General features: G+C 43.8%; 1 long non-coding RNA gene across 1 annotated transcript in view; it reads right to left on the minus strand.

Annotated features, from left to right (window-relative positions):
• The window catches only part of LOC138515555 (uncharacterized), a 209,427-nt gene extending 182,582 nt beyond the window's left edge, over nucleotides 1-26,845 (minus strand). The window contains exon 1 of the long non-coding RNA XR_011282074.1: nucleotides 26,744-26,845. This is a non-coding gene — a long non-coding RNA (uncharacterized lncRNA). The remainder of the gene's footprint in view (nucleotides 1-26,743) is intronic.
• Between the last annotated feature and the right edge of the window lie 1,078 nt (nucleotides 26,846-27,923).

A 27,923-nucleotide genomic window follows, 5' to 3' on the forward strand; every position in this document is an offset into this window, starting at 1 on the left:
ACGTGTTAGAATTCAGCTTTATTATAAGCCCATAGACTTATAATGGGAGTTTAGGGGTAGGTTAGAAACTCTGTAACTTACACCCAGGACTCTGAATCTTTCCCAGACTTGGTAAAACAAAGGAAGGATTTCGGATGTTGCTTTTCTCACCAAAATATGAGGTCCTCGATTCCCGGGGGTTGCAGGTTCCAGCTGAAATTTGGTTGGTGTCTTTTGCTAGTACAAGGACTCTCAGTCGAAGAATGCAGAAAACCTTGATGCAGCACCCCTCGCAGGAATAGACTCGGGTCAGGTAAACAGTTTTCAGACAGTGCACACAATGCAAACAGAATTCATCCTTCAGACCAATCACTCTAAGGTTGGGTTTTCAACTGTATTGTCACAAGAGCATGACGGCATGGAACACCCGGCTTGTGATAGAAAACTCTTCTCTGGGGATGAGTCTAAGGAAAGATTCCAACACCTGAGTCATGAGCATGTTTTTAGATCCTCAATCCTTTTTTTTCTCTCTGGAACATCAAAAAGGCAAGGAACAAGGCATAGAGGTTTTTTAAGTTGTTTTCTGCTTCCAAGTCAATGGTGAGCCTCTCTTTCAGCGGAAAGTGTATATAAAGAATCTTGACTATTCATCCATTCTCCCCCGAGGGGAGCCACCCCATTTGAGGATAGAGAGGTGAGCTCACTCAGCAACACCCTCTCTAGTACCTCACTGGCCCGTGGCCAGAATATATTATATGCCTACAATGAAATCAGAAAGACTGTTGTTTGTTCTATTTTGGATTCTCCTGGTAGTGACATTTCTTGGCTTCAGGTATGATATATGATATGATATGATATGATAGGTTATTTATAATGCGCTTAATACCCAGAGGTTTCTAAGCACGGACCCGGGGATCGAAGCTGTGTTGCTCCGTGTCGTCTTGTTTCCAAGGTGAGCATGTTGCCGCTGAGCTATCCTCCCGGGAATGCTGGATCTCGCATGAATGCCACAGTCAAAGAGGAATGATGCACCCCTTTTGTTTGTGATGATGTACATAATAGAGCAAGGAACTTGGAAAGCGAGAGAGAGAATCCTATGCATTGGCGAGCCTATGATGGGAGGAAATCCTGCAGGGGTGCAGCCATGCTAGACCACGAAGCTGGCAGTGGCATGGAGAGCGAGCAAATTGCTAGGAAGATGCGGCATGGCTGGCATCTAACCGTCAAAGAATAAAAGGTAAAGAGAGCGAGATGGAGAAGGTAAAGCGGCCGTCTCGCCTGGAGTCGCAACCCCACAGAAGCCCTGGTGAGCCTGGGGCCGGGTAACAGACGCTGAGACCAGACTGCAGCAGATAGATTGGATACCCAATCTCTGCATGAAAAGTGTAGTAGCTGTTGAACCAAGCAGCAGAAGGGAAGCAAATGCTCCCAAAGAGGTAAAGCTGTTGAGAGGGACATGCATTGATGTTTGAGGCTGGGAAGGCCCCAAGGGTTACGAGAGCTTACCCAAGCGGACAGGCACCCTATGGAAGCTAAGGCAAAGAAAGCCTATAATTAGGCCATAGGGCTGTGGTGTGCCTGAGAGAATGAAAGACATTAATATTCAAGACTGGCAAAGCCACAGGGGTTACGAGAGCCCAGAAAACCTGAACGAGCAGAAATGGAGAGAGAGAGAGCTTAGAAGGTTTCAGACCATGAGCACAAAACCAAAGAATTGTCAAGCACCAAGTTGGAAATGGTGGAATTGGGTTAGGTAAACATTTTCTTCTTGGAAAGAGGGAATTGTGATGGAATTAAGATTTGGCATACAGAACCTATGGAGAGGTGGGAGGCAGTAGCACAAAAAACAGACAAACCTTTAATATGTTCTGAAAAAGGGGTCTACGTAATTGGGCTAGGCACAAGCTGAAGACAGAGGCTATTGCTCATGCCTCCTTTTGTTGTTTTTTTTCCCAAGTGGTAAGGCCAGGTAGCTAAATGGGTTTGGACTAAGGATTATTTCTTTTGGACTTTGACTTTTAGTTTGGTAGGCAGGGCACTTCCCTCATTGCTGTAGGGCTAGCTAGGCATCATCATTTGAATAGGAACACTCAGCACTTAGTTCAACTCCTTTTCATTAATTTTCACCACCCCATAAGAACACTCATCATATTGCGTAAGAAATGTAATGCCACAGTAACAAAGTATGCCCAAACTGGCTACACCAATGTAGGTCTGTATGACAAGAACACTCATGTTGGATTTACCCTTAAAGACACTGAAATATGCACTGCAAGAGTTGGAAAATACGGCCAGACTTGTTGCACTAATGCAAGTCAGTTTGGCCATGTAAGAAAAATCACCATGTTGGCTTTAACCTTGCTGTGAGTAAAAATGCCCTACCAGATTAAGAAGATATGTCCATACTGGATGCACCAATGTAAGTCAGTATGGCCTCATACGAACACTCATCATGTTGGATTTACACTCGAGGACAGTAAAAAATACCATACTACAGTAACAAAATATGTCCAGACTGGCTGCACCAATGTAGCCAATATAGAATATAAGAGGATGTTAACAGAAAGTAGTAAACCACAGTAGATTAGCCTTTGAAGAACGATACCTCAGATATTCGAAATGTGTCAGCAACACCATTCAATCATGAAACATTTATTATGATGGCTTTACATTTGATGTGGGTGATGAAAAAACAGTTTTAGTTGATGTAATTGAAAACTTGTCCATTTTCGGCTCAAGCCAAAATTGAGTTGGGTACTTTGGCAGAGGCCACATTAAGTTTGAAAGAGTGATTTTTACATTCTGTGTAAACATTAAAATCTGCATAATTAGAGAAGGTAGTATTGTGTTTTGATTTAATTTGAAGAAATGTATTTATGAGCATACTAAAGGGGCATTCCATGTGCAGAGTGCACCGGGCTTATCTTTTGGCAACAACGAGTTTTGGATATAAATAAGAACCCTCATCATGTTAGATGTACCAACATTAATTGACACAATTAGGAAATATCCCCATATTGGCTGCTCCTATGTAGTCCAGCCTGGCCATGAAAGAACACACATCATGTTGGCATTATCCTGGTTGCCCGGAAAGAAGTGCCATGCAGCCATAAGTAAAAGTTTACAAATTAGCTGCAAAAATAAAGGCGTAAAAACATAAGAACACTCAGTATGCCACCTTTAAAGTTGATGTTTGTTAAAAAGGGAAATGCAACCATTAGAAAACATATCCAGAGTGGCTGCACCAATGTAGCCTAATATGGCCACTTAAGAGCACTTATCAAAAGCACAATTAAACAGCATTGCTATTACACAGCAACCACATACGCACACTACATCCAAGCAATTAAAACCCTGCAGCTATACAGATATTTGACAAAATATGCACCAGTAGTATAAGTATTTTTATCGAAAAGCATTTCTCAGCAGATAATGTTAAAACAGCTCTATTATTTAATTTATACAGACCACCATGAGCTAGTTGAAGACTAATGCTGCTGCTTGTTTGATGCAGTCTTAGTGTGTCATACACACAAAAATAATGATCAACGTTTAAATACTCAGTTCAGCTGTGACCAATGCTACATTTCACATATCACCAGGTAGTGACCTAATAACATTTGGTCCCCACTCAAGGAGAGAACCAGCCACCAGTCTATCGGGTGAAAAGGATAGAGGGCAGTAGGTGAGAAGGGCAGGGAACGTGGGAGAAGGTAAGTGGCAAAACCGACAAATGGATGATCAAGTATACAGGGAGAAATAATAGAGAATTTGTATGAAAGTGAGTGTAGGTAGACACATATAGTTAATGGTATTTAATCAAACGCAATCTTGAGGGTGAGAAGGAGGGAGGCAGCTGCATATAAAGAAACGTCATCTTTCATGAAGTACATTTCTACTTCCGTAAAAGATTACACCTAGATTCAAACAGATTCAGGATATTTGATGATCCTGAGATGTTCTCAATAATGTCTTTGAAGCGTGGAGGCTTCTGACCAGATATTATAATCGTTCAGCTGATGATGAAAACCAGAAGTCAATCTGTTGGAGATGGGCCAATTTCAAGAAATGTCAGTGCATTTGGCATTGTACAGATTGGAAACTGCTGGACACACTAGGGAGAGATGAAGAAGTGAAGTAGGAAAAATATCAAAGTTTGACCAGTAAGAGAAAGGTTCCACTATGTGTCCCATTGGCATGTTCAGTACATGAGTTATGAAACGGAGTGATCAATGTATTGATAATATATGTTATGATATGAAATGAGTCACTTAGTAGGCATTCATTTAAGTGCATGATGATTCGTAATATTTATTGTATAGTAAGAACACCGACAGAACATAATTAACAAACTGTGACGACTTTGGGCCTGATTCATGAAAAAGTGTACATTTAGACCACAAAGGCTGCGCACCGAGATTGACACTACGTGAGCCTGCGTGCAGAATAAAAAATATGCGCTCTGCATATTGATGGAATTGTCTGTGCAAAGTAACTGTATACGTAAGTCGCGACCAGAATGCCTCCCTGACACGTCCCAAGCAAAGAAAAAACAGCCAATACAGCTACCTTTGCATGCTCCCCCTGGCACGAATGCATGCACCCGTCAGTGCATGGGGTCCACTGCAAGCAGGCTGCCATCACGGGGGCCCTGCGCAGGGTCCCTCGTGACTGTTACTGGCACACTGACAACATGCGTATGATTAATCGTAACTCGGGTGAAACTCAGAAAATCTGCGTGCAAACCCCCGTAAACCGTTCCTGAACTCCACTACTCCGTGTACATGCGCCCCTAAGTCAGATCGGAAGCATGGCTCCATACATGCACCCCTATATATTCGACACCCGACCTTACTTCAGCGATGTGAATCCTATGCACAAATCTCTGTACGCCTGCCTTTGGGTGGCGGATAGTATGGGGGCTTTGCGTGGCCATTTCCCCACTGAGAGGTTGTGCGTTTGGACCCATGAACACGTATTGTTACACGCTATAGTGGGCGTGCCATGCACTGCCTGCGGGATGTCCCTCGTAATGCCCACTTTTTGCCTTATTCTTCCTCCTTTTCTGTGTTCCGGCCCCTACCCTACCCTCTGCGGAAGCCACACCCACGCTCTGCATGGGGTCCAACGCAAGGCACTCGGCCTCTCGCAATGACATGCCAAGCCTGCGTGAAGTCCACGCAAAGTATGAAAAAGTGCAGCACAGTCGATTCCATGAATCGATAAACAGGATTTTGCACGCAGTTTGGCACACAAAGTCCCGACGTTTTGCACAGATAATTCCATGAATCGGGCCCTTAGTCGTAACCTTACGAGTTAAGAAGTCAATACGTACAAAGTGCACACCAAAAGAATTAACAACTGATGTTGGTAGCAATAAACATCCCTAGAAACATTTGGTGTATCAAGCTAGCTGCCCATAGTTAAGAAATATCATTAAGGTCAACTCGGAACATTAACACAGTGCACAGTCCCTGAACAACACAAAAACACTACGGGAAACTAGTCCAAATTCTTCCACAAAGGGCACTGGCCGAGGCCTGTTCTTTGTGAAAGAAGGGGATCCAAGAACAAAAAACAAAGAACTAACCCCATTAAGTGCGTTGATTGCTTCCAACCCAGTGTCTTAGTAGGATGTTGATTAGATTACTTACTTTACGACAATGGGCACCCTAGTTGGTAAACAAAGAGCCATGTTCTGATCATTTTAAAAATGATATTCAATACACTAGGATCACTCTGATGTGTTTTTGAAGGGAATGCTATAGCTACAGAGCTTGAAAGAAGAATGCTGAACCTCCCAGTTTCTTTTTTTAGTAGCTGTAAACAGTAGTGTCAGGCGAGAGGATGATCTAAGATCAAGGCTAGGAATTTGTCTCTAAGTTTAATTTGCAAGAACCTAGGACTTTTTCATTGTATTATTTAGAAAGTGATACTAAGTGCTTAAAATCAATTATCCTGTCTACAGCGAGCTAACAGATAGACTAAACGGCAGGAGAAATGTTTTTCAAGTATCCAAGACAAAGAAAAGTCCAGGCATCTGCATTTTTGACTATCTGGAGTTTAGTAATTAGGGAAGCTGGGGAACCTATATAAAGACTACGTAGTTGTGACAATGGTGTTCCACAGGAAGCCCTTTTGGGGAGTCTCCAGTTTGTTATGAAAACAGCAACTGGGAAACTGTGCTTTGTTGCCATTCAGTGGTTGGATGTAGACCTTGGAGGACCACGTCGGGTCATCCCTGATGGAGTTCCAGCCTGGATCTCACAGAGGGTGTGTAACGTGATGAGGGGATGCTGGAATTCTCTTGTGAGCCACATCCCCTGTGTGTGTCCGCAGCAGTGACTGCAGATATGTATATGTGATGTCCAGCACTGATTGGCTTTATTATAAACTGAAACATTGGCCTTATGGTATCTTGACAATGATGAAAGACTGGAAAAATGGAAGACCAGGGCAGAGGAAGGTGTGCTGAGGGTTAATCTGTGGATAAGAGCAGTCACATGTTCAGTTCCTTCCTGAATGTTAGATAGACTTCTAAGATACATATATGAGCTGGGAGAGGACTCCAGAAATTGATGGCTTGGACTGCAAAGGTACCTTCTCTCTCTTTCTCTTATGTGCTTTGAGTGGAAAAGGTAGTCTTATTTTGGCTGCTCTCAAAAAGCGGGTTGGTATGCGTTTGTAGAATTCTTGAGAATGAACTTTGGCTTTGATGATTTGGTTTTAGTAGTAAATTAGCTCAGATGTCTAACCTGAAATGTCAATGACATTCACTGCCATGTTGTTGTTCTTTTTAGAAGTTGCACAAGGCTGAAATAAGGTTTGTGGGTGGTGCTGGGTGATTTTTGTTTTGGGTAGTGTGAGATCTAGTACGGCTAAGTGTGATTTAAGACCATTTCCTTTGATGTTGTTTTTGTTATTCTCTGTACTGCAAGACTCACCAGTGCTGTTTGGCTCCAGAATATGGGTACTGCCCCCTTCCAGATGCCCGCAGCACATGTCACTGCTGCTGAACTCTTGGATGCTTGGACCATCACACAAGACTGTAGTACCATCCTCCTAGAAAAGAGGATTTATCTGGCTAGCCTTTAGTGCTTAGTGCTTTTTTCTTAACATGACCTGTGATCCAGATGGTCTTTGAGGAAATATTGAACAACTGTCTGACACTATGTGGTCATTTTTTCTGGTAATGCCCGTATTCTGGCACATTATCTTACTTACCTGCAATCTTTGTAGGTATTACTCTGCACGACTCAGGACAAATATATTCGCACAGATCTATTGTGCAGACTGTCCCCACGTATTTATGAAATGTGTTTATTGTACCTTTTAACCATCTTTCAACCTCTGAACGGTTGCTTTGTCTGCTCTCCCACACTACGGGCCTCATTACGACCCTGGCGGAGTGGGTTTACGCCAGAGTTATTCGCGGCGGACCCGTCCGCCCTACTACGAGTTCCCGTAGCGCCATGGAGCGTTTTCCGCCTGGTTTTTCCGGGTGGAGAAATCCATGGCGCTACGGGACCTTGTTGTTAATTACGCCACCGTATTTTACGGTGGCGTAATTAACGCCTTCCCCACTCCCATTATACCCTATGGGGCAAAAATGGGAATGGGGAAGGGTAAAATGGGGGATGGGGATTTACCGCCCCGCCAAGGTCGGAATGGGGCGGAAAATCCGCCAACCCCCATGGCGCTATCGGCAGCTTTCCGCCGTGCTCCATGGTGCATTTTGCACCGCGATTTCCGCCAGGGTCGTAATGAGGGCCTACTTCTTGGAGAAACAGGATAACTAAGAACAGGAATGCCCAGTCATCCTTCCAGTGGTGCACCATCACTTCTGCACAGTTCCACCAGATGCAGAACTTTGTAGAACCACACAGTGAATACTGGCCTACTGGGATCAAAATCGAATGGCACCTCTCCAGAGCTGTAATGCAGCCACTGTCCCACATTACGGTAGAAGAGGGCACTGCAAAGTGGTCAACACTATGTTGAGAGTACTGTAGCGCGGTGAACACTATGTCATTCTAGGTAAGGGAAGCATGGATTCTATTGAATGCATTAATCCTTCTAGTACAGACCAATTCAAACAGTATTTCATTTGTTCTGAGAAGGCCTTTGGGAAAGACCTCAACCAACTCATAACAAAAGTCTAATGCAGAATCCTTCCTTAACCAATGTCCTTTTACCTGTTTACAGTTGACAGCAGGAATGTCAACTGTAGACTGGAACATGGCAACCCTGTGAGCAGCAGCATTGGAGGGAGTCGGCATTGAGAGAGGCCAGCAGTGTGTGGAGTTGTTGGGGCTGCCTGAGCGTGGATATGGCAAAAGTGTGGTTGAAAGTGTGAAGGCCCTGGAAATTTAACACAGTTTTTAACTGGTAGGCTGAAGCAAAGGTCATTGAGAGGAAGAGTGGTGCGCACACAGAAATATTACATAGAAAATTGCAGTATGTGGCGTATTTATGAACCACTACGAGCACAGGAGAGATGCAGCATACCCAGGGAAATGAGGGAACATTCAACAGAGGGATTTGGAACACATATAGAAGACAATCAATAGATGAACATTATTAATGTGAAACTGGAGAAAGAATGGTCTTGCTTCAGGGTGAATCAGACAATTTAAATGACATTTATTAGCATAGTCTTCACACATGGGTTTATCAGGGCAGTTGCTAGACAATATTGTGGCACGGGCAAAAAACAGAATGTAAACCCCAGCATGCTCTTTGACTGCTATCCTGCTCTGCACTTAACATTATGAAATCATTGCAATTTAAGTAATGAATGACTTTTACTTAAAGTGAATAAGCAGACCACAATGCATACCACAATATTGAAAGCAGGAACCCATTAAATTATCCCATGTCTATGCTTATGTTCATTAAGTACATTATTGTGTAAATGAAGGGCACTTTTGATGCTGCATATTTGTTCATCGGCTGTTCCAAACGCTCAAAGGAAAGAATCCAAGAGGGGTAAAGGGACAGCGAGATACGTGGTTGGGAAAGAAAGGGCAGCTCCCAGCCATTTTACATAAGGTTGGGTTAAAAAGAGTGCCCTAAAGCTGCTGAGTTCTGTCAGAGGAGACACGAGAAGTAGGTGGGCTATGAGGTGATCCACTCATGCTGCAATATGATGTGAGTACTTAGTCCCAATTACAACAATTCCTGGACAAGTGCATGAGCATTTAATGATAAAATATGCTTTATGTGGAAACGATGTGTGTATGGTTTAATTTTCTTAAATTAATTCGCAATAAATAAATGCATAGATACATTTAGAATATTGTGAGAGCAGCTGAGAATAGGATGGCAGTATCTAGAAAATGTAATGACTACTTGAGCATGTGATGGCAATATCTATCTAATGGTTATACAGATTATAACTTCTGCGAAATAGCTGCACGCAAGATGGACAGCTCGTGTGCAACATACTCACTTCAAGAACGGGATAATGGCATGTGACAATTTCAAAACGCTGGTTGGGCCAACTCCGTGCTTCATCTTTATGCGGGTGAGGAATCAAGTACCATCAGTGGGTAATAACACTGATTACTACAGAGATTAATGGGTACATTAACATGAAACCCTATGCAAAGCAACACATCATTATTTCATAAAAAACGGGTTGGGCAGTCCAGGTGGAGAGTGCACTTGAGTGATAACTAGTATGAAATATCACCTATATTTTTCTAGTTGTGATAGCAGAAGACACTTGTGTGTATTGGAAATGCCCTAAACCAAAACACAATTAACAATATCCAAACAAGTGCACCAGAACACTGTGCTTGTCCAAAATGTGTTTTACAAGAATCTATTGGCATTCACAAATGATAAAACTCAAAGCTTTGCGCTGGCCTTCATGTGTTCCGACCATCTTTGATCTTTCTCAAGCCTATCCTGTGGCAAGCATTATCTGATTACAAGTAGACCCCTTACGTTGACAGATCATGCCTGTTACATCAATCCAAATATCAATCTAGGCTACCATGTCAGCCTTGCAAATAAATCCTTACTCAACTCTCAATCTATATTAGTCATATGTGAATCTGCAAATAATTCTTCAATGTTAAGTGCAGATCTGTACAATACTGTGCAAAGAAAATAACTGAAACCTTGTACAGGATGTCTTGTAAGGGTGATCCTTGCCACATTCAGCATCCCACATGTGTTGCTCATTGCAATGCCCTAAAACATCACATATACCTAACAATGAGCCTAGACATCATCTACAAGATGTACAATATTGTTTACATTTTATTTGTATTTTTTGCTACTACAAACGTTTGCACACTATTACATCACAAGTTAAAAGAAATCTACATGTTCACTGTTTTCATTCACTGATTTCCGCAGAAAGGCATTGAGAGAAGACATTGATTACTAGTTTGATTCACAACATAACCAATAAAAAAACATATTAATATCAAGTCTTTACATTCAATCATCCATAAAATCATTCAAAAGTACCTATATTCAAATATTATGTTACTATCTTGATGAGTTAGATTCACCCATTAGTACTATTATTTATTTATTTATTTATTTATTTATTTATGTGCTCATATCGCACCAAAAGCCAGCAGGCATCAGGGCGCGTGAAACACAAAACAAGACAGCCTAGAGAAAGACAACATATCATTTCTGGGGTAGCTGATGCAAGACATTCACTAGAATGGCAGTGACTTATTTAAACAAATGAGTTTTGGGATGTTTCCTAAACGTCAGGTAATTGTTTTCCAGATGGAGGTTCAAGGACAGTTTATTCCAGTGTTGCAGACCCTGTGCCGGGAAGAATTTCCCCATGCCTGTTATTCGACTGAGACATGGCACCTTCAGCCGGCCCTGATCTTCTGATCTTAAAGATCTCGATGGAATGTATCTAGAGAATTGTTTCTTAAGATACATATAGACATCTGTGGACTATGGTCATGGCTTTGAATGTGATTCTGTCTTCTATTTTTAACCAGTGCAGTGATTTCCTTCCTTCCGTTAATGGGCTCTCTGTTCTTTATCCTTTTGTTTGTTTGTTTTCTTGTTTTTATTATTTATATTGCACACCAGTCCCAGGGGTATTCGGGCGCGAAGGCATAAAGAGGGTTGTTCAGCTTAGGTTACAGGTTACAGATTAAACATAAGGGTACAGCTACGGTTACTATGCTGTAGAAATGTATTGTCAAAGAATCACAGATGTATATACAGTAAGTTTACAAGAATGCAGGTCTGACATAAATAGGCAGAGCAAATATACAAGAAATACATGAGATCCTAGATGTCGGAAGGATGAAGTTAGGCATCATGATCTTTTAGCCATTGAATCAGATTGGATCTGAATTGCCGGTAGGGGAGATCTTCCCTTAGGCCAGGGGGAAGGAAGTTCCAATATTGTGCTGCTTTAACTGCAAAGCTACTCCCGCCAGATTTAGTGAGTTTGAATCTAGGTACTAACAAAAGGTTGGAGTTAGCTTTTCTAAGGGAGTGAGAGGCTGTTTGTCTGGTGAATATGTCTATAAGGTATTGCAGGGCTGCGTGGTTGAGACATTTGTGTGTAAGGGATGCTGTTTTGAGGAGGATTTTGTCATTAGTGGTGAGCCAGTTAGTAGATCTCCTGAGGTCTGATATATGGGCGCTTTTAGGGAAGTTTAGGGCAGCTCTCAGGTCATTATTTTGAAGTGTCTGGATTTTGGCGGTGATGTATTTGTTACTACCTATGTAGAGGGCGTTGCAGTAATCTAATTTCGATACGATTAGTGCCCTTGCTAGAATGACGCAATTGTTAGGTGAGAGGAAGGGCTTAGCTGCTCTAATTAACTTGCAGGTGTAGGAGGTGGCTGAGGCCACGGCATTCACTTGTTTACCAAAGGTAAGCATGGAGTCTATGTAGAAGCCGAGGGTTTTGACTACTTTTTCCAAAGTGATGATGTCATTGTCATTTATGAAGGAGTCATAGTTGGGACCTAGTTTTTTGATGTTGGAGGAGGTGCCTAGAATGAGGAGTTCAGTTTTGTCATCATTCAGGTATAGACCGTGGGAGGCCATCCATGCCTGAATGATGAGGTAGAATTTATTCACAAAGGCCAAATCCTTGTCATAATCTCCCGTCAACGGGATGAGGATCTGTGTATCATCTGCATAGTTAGTGTACGTGATACCTAGACCATCTAGATCATTAAAAAGGGACTTTGTGAAAATATTGTAGAGGGTGGGAGATACGCATGATCCTTGGGGTATGCCGCATGAGATAGGTGCGGGGTCTGCAGCTGCTAGAGGAGAGAAAACTCACATTGTCCTGTTATCTAAGAAGGACTGGATCCACGTGACTGCTTCATGGGAGAAGCATGCTGCCGTAACCAGATGATTGCAAAGTATTGCATGGTCTACTAGATCATGTCAGGTGTCTTGACCCACGTTTGAATCATTATGCTACAACATTTGGTGCTGTGGGCTCAGAAAATCCAAGATGGCAGAAAAGCTCACATTTGCGCCAAAATCCAGGAAAACCGTGCAGTTTTGCACACACCAAAATGGTTGCCTGACCTGCCACCCACCTGTGCGAGCGTGATGGGCCAGAAGCATCATGAGTGAAACGTGGTGCCAAAGGAAAAACAGCAGTGCCGTTTAGCTCAAAAAGCGCCTTGAAATCACCTTTGTTTCTCTGAAATGCAAGCTATAAATGCCTATTTTAAACATTGCAAGATATTCAAAAACCTCACTGAACACCAGCCGACATTTGGCAGAATGTAGTCTTGTGTGCATACAAAATCTGGAAAGATGAAGAGCCTAAAATAATGTTGATAACAAAACTGGCAGAGCTGTGGATGTCAGCAGCTCAAGTGAAATTGGACTTAAAACCACTAAAATCGAAATCTTTAAAATAAATGAGTGATTTACTTTGGAGTGTCACATAGGTTGCAACTGTTTAAACGTCATAGTTTTGAACTTTGAATTAGCATTCTAGCTGCATTTGTCAAAATTGTAAGTTTGATTTGCATGAAAAAAAACTGGAACAAAAGTGACATTTAGCTGAAGCCTGGCTTAAAGAGATTGAATTCTGTCTGACAACTACCCCCGACAGGAGTGGAAACTTGCCCAGCAACTGCATTCCCAGGCCTGGCCTCCCTTCTGCTGCACCACCAAAAGGAGATTACACCTCTCTGATTGAATTAGGGGTGGGGTACCTGGGGCTGCAGGAAACAGAACAATGAGCATTCCTTGGCTCAGGCAAATGCTTAATTAGAGGGGGTCGTAAATGGCTTCCTCTTGGAAGAAACTGGGAGGAGCAGTGCTTCTGGGAGCCACCTGAGCTGGAGCCAGGGACAGACAGAAACCCCCCCATGTGCTTTGGAACCTAAACCACATCCACCTGGGCCAGAGCATAATTTTAAAAAGATGGATAATTCATAGTACGAAATTGTCAAAATTACATAATAATATCATTTATTCTTGTGATTTTTCTGTGCATATTTTAAGAGGTGTTAGGACTCGGTGGTATGTTCTGTGGGGTAGTAGCGGAAAATAAGGTATTACTCCAAATGTCTGTATGTTAAAAATCTGACACTTCATCATCTGATGCCCATACTCCTTGCGCATGTGTGTGTAAATTCTAGAAAGGTTTAGAGGTTGTGTTCTTGATGAAAAGGGCAGAATTCTGTCAGAGGTGGACACGACATCTTACAAAGACAGGGATCAGATGATTTGGTGCTACAGAAAATATGTTAACTGGACATATAATATTAGAAAAATTGTACATAGATAAATATGTATTTGGATCAAAAATAGATTTGTGTGCAAATTGACAAGGGGAGGATCCTCTGACCCATAAAATTACCTCATCACGATGACACTCCATTTCCTTCCCCCAATCAAGGGAGAGAGGAGAACTTGGCCAATGATAAATTGTGAGGGGCAGGCTTAGTTATGCCCACGCACACGCCCATTTTCAAAAGACATAGAAAGAGCCACTAAGACCCAGTGTAACGCTCACCTGATTCCCGCAGAGGCGCCGGTCTTGACTGGGTGAATGCCGTATCTTCAAAGGTGATGTGTAACACACGGTTGGCTCTTTGGACTGGACCTCTGTGCACTGTATGTCTGACTCGAAGAGTAAGATGTCTGCAGATAGAAAATATGGGATTAATGAACTGGGGTTATTGGGTGCCTCTCTCCTCTTCCCTTTCTCTTCTCCTGTAGAACCCCAAAGGTTAACACCCTCACCTTAGGTAAGTGAACGCCGAGCTCTCCATCTGCCTCGGGGCAGGGTGCCGTAACCAGTTTCTTCACTGGATAAGGGTGCAGGCCTCTTGACCTCAGAGGACTGCTGTCCGTCGTTAACTGCACGAACGGTAAGTTCTGGGCACTTCAAATGTCTTAAAAGTCTTTTGTAATGATATCTCTTGTTTTGCAGGGTTCCGGCGATGGCGGATGGCGGGCTGATGAGAGTTGAGGATCGAACCCGCGTGAGGAATAGAAGCGCCTGGAAGCATGTAAGTAAGCGCTTGTAGCCTGCTTCACGATGTGCACTAACTGTCCCTTTTATCTTGCAGGTACAAGTTCGGAGCTTTAGAAAAGCTGAAGGGTGCTGGAATACCCACTGGATTCGGCGTGGGAAGGAGTAATGGCACGTGAGTAATAAAGTTGCCCAATGTCTTTAAACGCACCTTCTTTTGTCTTTCAGATGCGGGATGCAGCGCCGAAGGCCTCCGGAGCGTGCGAAGAGCTGGTAAGCTTTTGTCTTTCAGATGCCGGAATGCATTGCGAAGACCTCTAGAGCATGCGAAGAGTAGGTAAGCCTTTGTCTTTCAGATGCCGGAATGCAGCGCGAGGCGTTGGTGACAGCCGATGGACCAGGTAAGAGATGCGCTGCCACTGAAGACCGTAGTGCTCACCTGTTCTTTCTTTGTCTTTACAGGTGCTGCTGAAGACTGGATTCCAGGATGGTAAGCCTTTGTTCCCTTAGGCCCAGGATCAGAAGCAGAAGACACGATGAGCGTTCTGCTGCAGAGAATGCAGAATAACGCAAAGCAAGATTCATACATCGGGTGTGGTTTAAATAGCCTCCTGTAGTGCTTAGGTGTCTCCTTCCACAGCCACGCCTAAGAAAAGAGTTCCTGCTTTCCAGAAGAGTTCCAGTGTTCTGAACCTAGGGAGTGGCTCCTGCCCCACCCAACAGGAAAAGTAGTCCCAAACAGAAGAGGATCAGGGGTTCAACTGGCAGGTAAGTAAGCAGCATGGTCTGCTGCAGGTAAGTCCACCCAAGCATTATGAGCCCGGCGCTTCCAGCGCTGGGACTGGGCATCTTTATGAGCCTGGTGCCACTGGCGCCAGGACAGGGTCCAAAAGGTCCCAATTGGGACTGGCTGGCACTCGGAACCGGGGTTATGGGTCTGCTTCCAAGGGAGTCGGGCAAGTCCTGACCTTTTGGAAGCAGAGATCATGACAGCACCCCCCTCAGGCCCCTCCCAAACCGGGCTTCTCCGGGGGTTTGGGCTTGTTAGGAAATGTTCGATGAAATCTTTTGATTAGACGAGGCGCGTGGACATATTCTGCAGGTTCCCAGGATCTTTCTTGGGGACCGTAGTCTTTCCAGTCAATCAGGTAAAATAGTTTAGATTTGGAGATCTTGGAATCCAGGATGCTTTTGACTTCAAACTCGAGTTCTCCATCAACTAGAATAGGTTTTGGAGATGTAGTTAGTCGGGTTTGAGGTTGCACGGGTTTTAATAGAGAGACGTGGAAGACCGGATGTATCTTCATGTGAGGGGGCAAGTCCAACTTGACCGCTACTGGATTTACTATGGTAGTGATGGAATAGGGACCAAGGTATCTTGGGTTGAATGTGCGTGGTCCTTTTAGAGGTAGATATTTGGTGGATAACCAGACTTGATCTCCTACTTGATATTGGGGGGCTTCCTTCCGATGTTGGTCTGCTCCTTTCTTGTATTGTTCTTTAGCCCTTTGAAGGTGAGAAACGGCTTCCTTAAAGGCTTGGGTGATTGTAGAATGCAGGTGGTCTACTGCTGGTGTTCCAAGATCTTGGAGTGGATCCAACTCTGAGGTTCAAGGGTGACTACCGTATAAAAGAAAAAACGGGGTCTTCCCAGTTCCCGAGTGGACAGAGTTATTGTAGGCATATTCGGCTATCCAAAGGATATCTTTCCAAGTTTTTTCAGTTTGTTGTAGCATGCAGCGCAAATACTGTTCCAGAGTTTGATTGGTCCTCTCGGTTTGTCCGTCGGTTTGAGGGTGGCGACTGGTCGAAAGTCTCACATCAATTTGAGCCGACCGACAGCAACTTCACCAAAAATGAGAAATAAATTGACTACCTCGATCCGAAATTAGAACTGAAGGAAAACCGTGCAGTCGGACGATGTTTTCGAGAAATTCTCGGGCCAGAGTTGCTGCTGTTGGTAAGCCTTTGAGTGGAATGAAATGCGCCATCTTGGAGAATTGGTACACGATTACTAGGATCGTATTGTATCCGGAGCATGGAGGTAGATCGGTGATGAAGTCCATAGAAAGCGTATGCCAAGGGCGAGGCGGGATGTCAATAGGGCGTAAGAGGCCGGCTGGTTTTTCCTTTTGACTCTTGTTTTGGGCGCATATTCCACAGGACATTATAAAGTCTCTGATATCTTTTTTCCAAGACGGCCACCAGAAGTAGCGCTTGATCTTTTCCGAGGTCTTGGTCATACCGGGATGTCCTTCCATTAAAGAATCGTGATAACAAGAGATTACCTTTTTCTGTAAATCTGTGCTGGGCAGGTATAACCGTTCTTGGAAATATAATAGGTTGTCCTTCACCGTAAAGTCCTTTCCCTGCAGATGCCAATTCTGTATGTCTGCTGGAGTTACCAGTAGCCTGGCTTTGTCCTTAACTTCCTCTATGGATTGTGTGGCGATTACACCTAGAATTCTTTGTTCGGGAATGATAGGTACAGGTTTAGGATTGATCAAATGTTCTTCCACTCCCATCCGAGAAAGGGCATCAGCTTTACCGTTTTTTGTACCAGGTCGATAGGTAATTATGAAGTCAAACTCGGCAAAGAATAGTGCCCAACGGAGTTGCCTAGAGGATTGAGCTTTTGCGGTTTTCAAATATTGCAGGTTTCGGTGATCTGTAATCACAGTAACGGTGTGTCGGGCCCCCAGAAGATAATGCCGCCAAGCCTTAAAGGCGGACTTGATAGCTAGAAGTTCCTTATCAGTAATAGTGTAATTGATTTCAGGAGGCGAGAATTTGCGGGACCAAAATGCCACGGGATGCAACTGATTGGTTACTGGGTCCTTTTGTGATAGAACTGCCCCCATGGCAAGGCTCGAAGCATCAGTTTCAACGATGTAGGGGAGTTCTGGGCGAGGATGTTTTAAGATCGGTGCAGAGATAAATCTAGTCTTCAAATTCTGGAAAGCTTGTTCCGCCTCGGTAGACCATTCAAAACGTTTGTTTTTCTTTAACAAGGCGGTGATGGGCTGGACTATTTGAGAGAATTCGGGGATAAACCTGCGGTAAAAGTTAGCGAAGCCTAACATGCTTTGAACACCTTTTACGGAGGATGGCCATGGCCATGGCCATTTGAGAATTGCATCGACCTTCTTTGAATCCATACGCACTCCGCTAGGTGATAATATGAATCCCAAGAATTCAACTTCAGTCACGTTGAAAACACATTTTTCCGACTTAGCGAAAAGTTTGTGTTGACGCAATCTCTCGAGGACCAATTTCACGTGTTTCCGATGTTCAGTTGCGATGAAGAATAAACGAGGATGTCGTCAATGTAAACAACAACACACACATCTATGAGCTCTCTGAGGACATCGTTCATAAAATATTGAAAGGCGGCCAGGGCATTGCAAAGTCCGAAGGGCATGACCTGATATTCAAATAGCCCATACTTGGTGCGGAAGGCCGTCTTCCATTCATCGCTCTCTTTTACTCGTACCAAGTGGTAGGCTCCTCTAAGATCCAGCTTTGTATATATGCATGCTTTTCTGACTTGGTCCAGGAGTTCAGGGATCAAAGGTAACGGATATCTATTCTTAACGGTGATCTGGTTCAGGGCGCAATAATCTATACAAGTTCTAAGTTCCCCTTCTTTTTTTGGAACGAAGAACAAAGCTGAGGAAGCAGGGGACTTGGAAGGACGAATAAACCCATTCGCTAGGTATTGATCCAGGTATTGTCGGAGGTGAAGATTCTCAGGCTCAGTGAGGGCATAAATTCTACTACAAGGAGGAGTAGATCCAGGTATCAGGTCTATCTGGCAGTCATAAGACCTATGAGGAGGTAGAGAGTTAGCCTGATCCTTCCGGAAAACATCTTGGAATTCTAGGTATTCAGGAGGTAACTGAGGAGCCTCCGAGGAAATTGCTGCCAGTGCAACACCAGGTCGAGGGTGACAAGTGGAGACACATTCTGGAAACTGAACCGTTCTTGCTCGCCAATCGATCTGAGGATTGTGCTTCTCTAACCAAGGAATTCCTAGAATAATCTGGAACTGGGGGGCCTTGATCACATCGAACACGATCTTCTCATGGTGTCCATCTTGACTTACTAGCGTCACTTCTTGGGTGGTATGCGTTACTGGTCCGGAGGCTATCTCCGTACCATCCACCGTAGTAATGACGTCCTTTACAGCCTTTGGACAAAGAGTCAGATTCATCCTCAAAACCATTTCATGATCCACATAATTGCCGATGGCACCGCTGTCGACGTAAGCTTCAATCGCATGTAATCGATCCGGATGTTCAGGGCTAATGAGGACCATAGGTATCACGAAATGCGAGGTCACGGAACTGGTTTTAACGCTCGGCAAGAGGACCTCTATTCTTGTCGGGCGAGGTCGTTTCCCTGCTCAGATTTTTGTGACCCTGGTAACTGCAGCTCCTACTGCCATCTTGGCTGGTTTCACAGGACAGTCTCGAAGAAAGTGCCCCGAGTTTCCGCAATAGAGGCATATTTGCAGCTGTTTTCTCCTTTCCCCCTCCTTTTGTGTTAGTGGTCCTTTCAGGCCCCCTATTTGCATGGGTTCCCCGGAGTCTACTCCTTTGGTAGGAGTTGGTGGTTTGGAAAATACTCGAGCATCAAACTTGGAACGATCGGCCTTCCTGTTCTGCAGTCTGTGGTCAATTTGAACGACTAAGTCAATATAGTCCGAACAGTCTTGCGGGGGATTCACTACTTGGGCTAACACATCTTTGAGCTCTCCACGTAGACCTCTATAAAACAGCGTAATCCTTTTGTCCTCAGGCCATCGAGTTTCCACTATCAGTCTGTTGAAAGACGCAATATAAGCCAAAAGGTCTTGATTACCCTGTCGCAATGAAAGGAGCTCATTGTCCAAGGCCTGCCCCTGTGAATGTCTTGCAAACAGTTTTTCCATACTGAGCTGAAAAGCTCGAAAATCATGGAGAACCGGATCATCTTGATTAACTAGAGGGATCGACCAGTCTGCCGCATTGCCACTAAGGTACGAAAGCACGAAAGCTACCTTAGCTTGATCAGTTGGAAAGGCTGCTGGCCGGCATAAGAAGTGCAACCGGCACTGATTAATGAATACTGCAAACCTCTTTGGGTCACCAGAAAATCGCTCGGGCGGAGCCAGAGGTACATTCCCAGGCAGGTTGATCTGCACTGGGTTCGTAGAGGATGTTGAAGGAAGATTTGCCCCTGATGCGGGTAACGGAGTTTGTCCGGCTTGTGACTGTAGCAATTGTCTAGCGAGATCGTCTGTTCGCTCCTTGGAAATAATCAGTTCCCTTCTTAGAGCATTCGTTTCCTGATGGGCTGCATGCACTTCTGCTCTTAGTTCCCCAAGTAACTGGGCTAGCTGGTCGGTATCCAAGGTTTCCATAGCACCTGGGTGGGAGATTTGCGATAATCTTTGCGTTCTGTAACGCTCACCTGATTCCCGCAGAGGCGCCGGTCTTGACTGGGTGAATGCCGTATCTTCAAAGGGGATGTGTAACACACGGTTGGCTCTTTGGGCTGGACCTCTGTGCACTGTATGTCTGACTCGAAGAGTAAGATGTCTGCAGATAGAAAATATGGGATTAATGAACTGGTGTTATTGGGTGCCTCTCTCCTCTTCCCTTTCTCTTCTCCTGTAGAACCCCAAAGGTTAACACCCTCACCTTAGGTAAGTGAACGCCGAGCTCTCCATCTGCCTCGGGGCAGGGTGCCGTAACCAGTTTCTTCACTGGATAAGGGTGCAGGCCTCTTGACCTCAGAGGACTGCTGTCCGTCGTTAACTGCACGAACGGTAAGTTCTGGGCACTTCAAATGTCTTAAAAGTCTTTTGTAATGATATCTCTTGTTTTGCAGGGTTCCGGCGATGGCGGATGGCGGGCTGATGAGAGTTGAGGATCGAACCCGCGTGAGGAATAGAAGCGCCTGGAAGCACGTAAGTAAGCGCTTGTAGCCTGCTTCACGATGCGCACTAACTATCCCTTTTATCTTGCAGGTACAAGTTCGGAGCTTTAGAGAAGCTGAAGGGTGCTGGAATACCCACTGGATTCTGCGTGGGAAGGAGTAATGGCACGTGAGCAATAAAGTTGCCCAATGTCTTTAAACGCACCTTTTTTTGTCTTTCAGATGCGGGATGCAGCGCCGAAGGCCTCCGGAGCGTGCAAAGAGCTGGTAAGCTTTTGTCTTTCAGATGCCGGAATGCAGTGCGAAGACCTCCGGAGCATGCGAAGAGTAGGTAAGCCTTTGTCTTTCAGATGCCGGAATGCAGTGCGAGGCGTTGGTGACAGCCGATGGACCAGGTAAGAGATGCGCTGCCACTGAAGACCATAGTGCTAACCTGTTCTTTCTTTGTCTTTACAGGTGCTGCTGAAGACTGGATTCCAGGATGGTAAGCCTTTGTTCCCTTAGGCCCAGGATCAGAAGCAGAAGACACGATGAGCGTTCTGCTGCAGAGAATGCAGAATAACGCAAAGCAAGATTCATCCATCGGGTGTGGTTTAAATAGCCTCCTGTAGTGCTTAGGTGTCTCCTTCCACAGCCACGCCTAAGAAAAGAGTTCCTGCTTTCCAGAAGAGTTCCAGTGTTCTGAACCTAGGGAGTGGCTCCTGCCCCACCCAACAGGAAAAGTAGTGCCAAACAGAAGAGGATCAGGGGTTCAACTGGCAGGTAAGTAAGCAGCACTCGGAACCGGGGTTATAGGTCTGCTTCCAAGGGAGTCGGGCAAGTCCTAATCTTTTGGAAGCAGAGATCATGACACCCAGGAAGGGACATTCACTTTCCACTTCAAACTGATTTCTTGCGAAGCATTTTGCCGGACCAGACAATATCCAGAAGACTCCAGAATCAGAACTTAGAAAACCAGACTCCGGATTTCAGAACTTGCAGCAGATAGGCCTAGTCCAAAACCTGAATCCTTCTCAGCAGGCCTCAGAATCCAGCAACCTAACCAAACTATTCAACAGCCGGGCGAGCTGTTTGATTCTGGCCTAGAACCTTGTGCCAGAAACACCCAGAAAGCAGAGCTGTATGCAGTGCCAAGAACTTTTGCCAGAACCAGAGATCCAGGCCAGCAGAGCAGAGCTGACCCAGATCGCTGTGAGCAGAACCGGTACCAGAGACCGTCCATGGCGAGAGAACCGCAGCTAAACCTGTTGACCAGATCGGTGACGGAGGCCCATTCCATCCAAGACTAAGAGTGAGTATCCTGAAAACTGTGCCAGAACCAATCTCTTAGTCTAAAATAATCTGATTCAAACCATTTTAACCTGTCCAGCACTGCATCATAGAATCATGTGTCCCTTCACCGATTTTAAACCTGTAAAAGTGTCATTTTGTCATTCTGAATCATTATTTCATTTCTGAAAAACTACCTTCACAAAATCGTCCGTATCTTTGGGACCGCATGTACTGGGAACGTAATTTAACTTTCATTTGAAAGCTAAGATCCTCAGCTTTCCAACAAGCCCTAAAACAACTTATAGGTTTTCTGTAATCGCGCTCGGAAAAAGTGCCGCGAATTGCAACTAGCTAATTTCACCACCTGTCAAAAATTGCTGTCTTTTGCTTTGCATTGCTGAGATTCGTTTCAACCTAATAATCCCTCAGGAATAATTGATAGTGTTGACCTGAACCAATCTTAAGTAGCTACCACCTACCCTGAATCTCCTATAGGGAATTAAAATCATTTTTAGCATATTTTCACTTCTTTGCAAATCACATTTAAAGTATTTTTGCCTGTGTTTTAAAATCATCCCCATGCTCTAAGCTTGCTAGGAGGGAACTGAATTGGTATTGCATTTGATGGTATCCCTGAAAATTATGTGCTCCCCTTCCATCTCTTTGTACTGCATAGGGTGGGAGTGAATTGCCACAAGGGGAAAAGTGATTATATTCTCTCTTGTTGAAACCATATCAGTTTATTTCTGTGCTGCATTCATTCCATCACTGTTTTTCCTTGAAACCATAAGAGCATTCTCAGCTACCTTATCCTTCCTATACCAACTCCTAAGTGATTACAAAAGTGTGCTAGTGTAATATTATCCATTGTTGATTACTGTCATATTCATAAGTGTGCTATCAAATATTAATTTATTTATAAAAGTGTGATATATATCTTGTTTAATTTTTCAATAAATCTTTTAATTTGCAAAACAAACCTACTTCTTGGCTCAGTGAGGTCAGGGGGATTCAAAGAGAGGGGCGTTATATAAGGGTTTATCATCCAGATTATAACTTGTCATAAAAATATATAAATAAGGGATTCCCTTGGGCATCCCAGACCAGGCATTGACTTAGTTGGAGTGTTGAATTGAAGTCCCTTAACAATCAAATGCGGCAGACAGGTCAAGGAGTAGTAGGAGTGACGTTGTACCTTTATCTCTTAGGGTGTCTATTTGTGCCTTAAGGTCTAGGAGTGCAGTCTCAGTACCATGCTGTGGTCTGAAGCCGGACTGTCGAGCTCCTAGGAGGTGGTTTAGTTCCAGGTGGTGCTGAATTTGTAGGTAAGCTACTTTGTCCAGAATTATCAGTAGGAATGGCACAGTATTTATGGGGCGGTAATTAGTTGGGATGGAGGGGTCCAAAGTTTGCTTTTTGAGGAGGGGGAGGACCCAGGAATGTTTCAGGTTGCTAGGTATGGTGCCTGATGTGAAAGAGGCGTTCATGAGTTAAGTGATGAAGGGTGAGAGTTCACGGGCAGCGTCTTTTATGATTTGGGCTGGACATGGGTCGCCCTGGCAATTGGAGGGTTTGAGAGTGAGGATGACTTTATCGACTTCTTTAGTGGTAACTTTGCGAAAGTAGAAGGGAGGGGTGTCAAGTGTGGGTGGAGAAGGAGTGGATTTTAGAGTTAGTAATGAATTTGTGGTAGCCTTGGAGGGGGTGCCTATGTTGACAGTATTTGGGATAGTTATGGAAGCTTTTTTGTTATGGATCTTCACCTGGAGCGTTGTTATCTTGTTGGCCAGGGCATTCTGTATGCCTGTGCACCAGTCTTTATCCTTGAGGCAAGAATCGGGAGCTTGGATAGGGGATTCTACTTCCTTTAGGATGGCGAACATTTCTTTGGTATTGGATTTAGCTTGTGTGATACGGGTGTTGTAGGATGTTTGTTTCGCAAGGATGATTTCTTTTTTGTAGAGGGTAGCTAATTTCTACAGGTTATTTTTATTGATGTCTGAGGGGTCTGATCTCCAAGTTTTCTCACGTAGGCGTTTCTTTTGTCTAATGTCTTTCAGTAGGGGTGCGAACCAGGTATTTAGGTGTTGGCGGGGTTTGCTCTTCCTAATTTTCAGTAGTGCGATAGCGTCCAGGAGGCAAGCATCACTTCATTGTACTTTTCTACCACAGAGGCAGGGTCAGATTGATCTGAGATGGAGTATAAAGTGGGGAGGATGAGGGGGATAAGATTTTCAGGGGTAATATTTTTTTTATTTCTGGTAGGTGCGGTGGGAGCTAGGATGCTGTTGTTCGTGGGTGTGGTGGCTTCTAGGGTGAAGGATACCATGTGGTGGTTGGACCAAAGCTGAGGCATTATCGAAGTGATGGTGGTTGGGCAATTATGTTCGGCAATCCAATCGAGGGTCCTTCTTTTGATATTGAGGGTCCTTCTTTTGATAAAGAATAATGGCCCTGGCAATCGTGGTTGTGTTTTCCTCATTTAAGAAAGGACGGATGGCTCTCAGTAGGCGCAGGTAGTAAGCGTTGTTCGTATAAAGGTATTTAACCTGTACCTCTGATCCCACTGATGCCTCTACCATCATCCCTAGCGGTTTGACCTGCGTCATTACTGGGATGATTGCTTCCTTAATAGCAAAGGCTTTATGTTCTACAACTAATCTTGCTCTAGCCTTGTTTGATCCAAAAATCAGCCCCTTCTCTTGGTATTATTCAAACACATCCAATTGTGTTTCATCCACTTGTCTATGATCTTATATATTTATGTTATTTTGGTACTGTCTCTGAGATGATCACCTTCCAATTCAAAGACCAGCTAGGTGTCATCAGCGTAGTTGGTGAAAAACATGCAGATGCTTTCCAAGAGGTCACAGAGGTATCTCATATACAAGTTGTTAAATAACAAGGGAGATAGGGGGTCATTCTGAGTTGTGCGGTAGCCACGGTGCCTCCCTTACTGGGTTCGGGTCTGGTCTCGTTGAATGGGGTCTTACCGGGTCATTCCAACCCTGGAGGACCCGGGAAGTCCCCATTCAGCCAACCGGACCCGTTATTAGCTCCTTCCCCATTCCCATTAAGCCCTATGTGGGCTCAAATGGGAATGCGGAAGGAACTAATAACGGACCCGCGAATAGCAGTCACATTATTAGCGCCCTGGTCCCTTAGCACGACCCATAAAGGATGTGTGGTTTGACCACACGTCCTTTATGGTTCCTTGGAATTGGGCGGTAGGGATTACCGGCACCAGTCTCATTACCGGTGCCCGGTATCCCATACCGCCCAACTCAGAATGACCCCCATAGACTTGCTCTTTGAGGTACTCTGAATTTGAGGTGAGTGGACTCAGAAAATGTTTTCCCCAGTGCACCCTTGCTTTCCAATCCACTAGGAAAGATGTCAAACATGCCAAAGCGACCACCGAGCATCCCACTATTTTATCCAGTGCCTTTTTCAACAATTGGTGGTCCACCAAGTCAAATCTTGCGCTGAGGTCTAGTAGCATCAGGATCCCCGCCTTTGCCTTGTTTAGGATTATGAGCATATGTGTCTGCAGATCTAACATTGCAGTTTCGGTGCTATAAGCCTCCCGAAAGCCTGATTGTTGCTCATGTAGAATACACTGGGTTTCTATGTATTTTTGGAATTGATTAGTTGCTACCTTATCCAGGATTTTTAAGAGAAAGTTTGAATTTGTAATAGGGCATAGATTGGTAGGATCTTTTGGGTCCAAGCCTGCATTCTTGATTAATGGCGTGATAGTTACCTGTTTGGTACACTTTGGTACTATGCCCTCTCGAAAGGATGCATTTACTATTCTGGTAAGTACTGGCGTGAAAAGTTTTTGTTATCTAAGATGATTTTAGTCAGCATAATGTTTTCTACACATGACGTAGGTTTCATCTCAGCCAATAGTGAGGACAGCTCTTCCTCAGAGACAGGAAAAAAGCTTAAAATGGCCGCTTCACACGGTCTGAGTTTCACTATAGGTTGTGATGATGCAGCTCCAGGTTCCTCTCCGGATATGATGATGTTATGTCTAGGCTTCTGTATTTCTGCAGAAAAAGCCTTCTGTACTACTTCACAGTCCTCTTCAGTAGGAGTAAATGGGTGGGTGAGGGCATTGGGTTTATCAATACTCTAGGATTTTCGAAAATGTTACTTGTGGCGTTAGGGGCTGCTGCTATTTCTTTATTATAATAATTATCATTTTTATCTTTTCTTATCCCTTTTCTATATTCTAGGTTTATACATTTCCATCTCGATTTATTATCTGGTGTGGGATTTTGTAACCATTTCCTCTCATGCTACATTTTTCAAGTTTCAGTTTGTTCAGTTCTCCATGAAACCATTTGTGGTTATTGTCAGTTTTCGTAACGAATTTCTCTTTTAAAGGTGCAAACTGTTCAACCAGTTCAGAAATATGAGTAGTGTACTGCAGTAGCATGTTTTCGCATTAAACGATATCCTGGATACTGCCATGTATCATTTTCAAACAAGGTTTCAATTGGTCAGGACCTATGTTTTTAAAATCGCGGCTACACACCTTCACATGGGGGTTACATAATGCTTATGATGGGTTCTTTAACAGAACATCAAAGCAAACCGCATCGTGGTCTGACCAAATACAGGGTTCTGTAATGACATTCTGAGTATTCAGATTTTGGGTTATAACCCAGTCTGACTGGTTACCCTTAGGTGTAGTTGGTTCCTTGTTTATCACTACGTAATCCAAGTTGTTCAAGGTTGTTTCCAAATGGATTGCTTCCTTGTTTGATTTATTCCCTCTCCATCTATTAAAATCTCCCACCAGTAATGTTGCTGTGTTTGAAGATTTCAAGTTGTTTAGCTGGAGGGTTAGCTCATTACAGAAGTCTGACACCACTGCTTGTGCTCTGTTTAACACTATAATATTAGTACAATCATTAGGGGTATGCATGTATTTAAGATGTAAAATCTTGCATCCGCTACATGCTAGGTTTGCTTTGAATAGTTTTAAAGATTCTCTTGCTATAACTGCCACAAATGTAACAACGCCTTTGTTAACGTTTTGCTCCTTTGCCTGAGACATGGCTGTCGATATGGCTAGCGAGGCTGACCTAGCTAATGACTCACCTCTAGCCTTGGAGATTGCTTCCAGCACTTCCTTTATGCCCATATGGATGTAAGAGTGCTGTTATGTGTAAGCGAGCTAGCTGCACTTCCGCGTCCTTTCACAGACTGCCAAAGACTGCCCGTCCGCGCCTGCGCGTTCGCGCAGGGTTTGTATGGAAATTAGCTTTTGAACTACAATATCACTGGGATTTGTAGTGTTTACCAGGTGACACCACGCGCGTGCAGTGACTACCTCACTGTTTTTACTCGCACTGGTTTGATGAACGTAATATTCATAGAGTTACTCTAAACAGAGGCTTACTGGCAACACAGAAAATATCAGCAGAACAATTTTAAAATAATTAAAATGATCACGAGTGAGGCAAACTTAAAATACTTCTAAGCACAACAATTAGAAAAAAGAAATGTTACTGATATAGGTAACCAGCGTCTAACTAACCCGGTTGCGTTCTTCCTGCTCCTTAAATATGGAGCAGGAATTACTTAGGATTCTGTCTTGTTTAGTAACTTAAAATTCTGTAAGGGGCCCATTTATATTGGACTTGCATTTTGAATTCTGGGAAATTATTTGGGCGATTGCCTTTTTCCATACAAAGTATGCGGCACCAGGTATTACAATGTATTTCACCTGAAAAATTGCAGCCCAAAATGCATCCCCTTCAATGGATGTAATAATGGTTACATATTTACTCTAACCATAACCGAACTCCGTTATTAACTGTGGACATTGAGTTAATATGTGCCTGGCTGTCTCTGTGTTTACACCACAAAGGTGACAAAGTCTCTGCATTCGCGGAATCTTCATCCATCGTCCCGTATGCTCAAAGGTAGGGAGAATATCAAATCCTAAATATGTGATAAACCTTCGGATTTCTTTGGAGCAAATTTTGGTGAGAGGAAGGCCAGGGGTAAAGGATTGGGTAGTATATTCCTTGTACGTCGTGCAATTCGACAGACATTCAATATTAAATATCAAGTCCTGTTCTTGAGCTTTCTTTTTAATACGTTTCATTCGGTTAGGGTTAGTTAATATTGTTTCGCCATCAATATTGAGTAGTCTCAAGTATTTACCTACATCTTCTTTCAGACTAATCAAAAAAGCATTAGTACAGTTTCTCTTATATTCCTCTGCCAATAACTTAAATATCGAATTTTCCTCAAAAGAAGTCAAAATAATATA

The sequence above is a fragment of the Ambystoma mexicanum genome, chromosome 6q (assembly GCF_040938575.1).
Source record: "Ambystoma mexicanum isolate Mex_15411 chromosome 6q, UKY_AmexF1_1, whole genome shotgun sequence".
Taxonomy (NCBI): Eukaryota; Metazoa; Chordata; class Amphibia; order Caudata; family Ambystomatidae; genus Ambystoma; species Ambystoma mexicanum.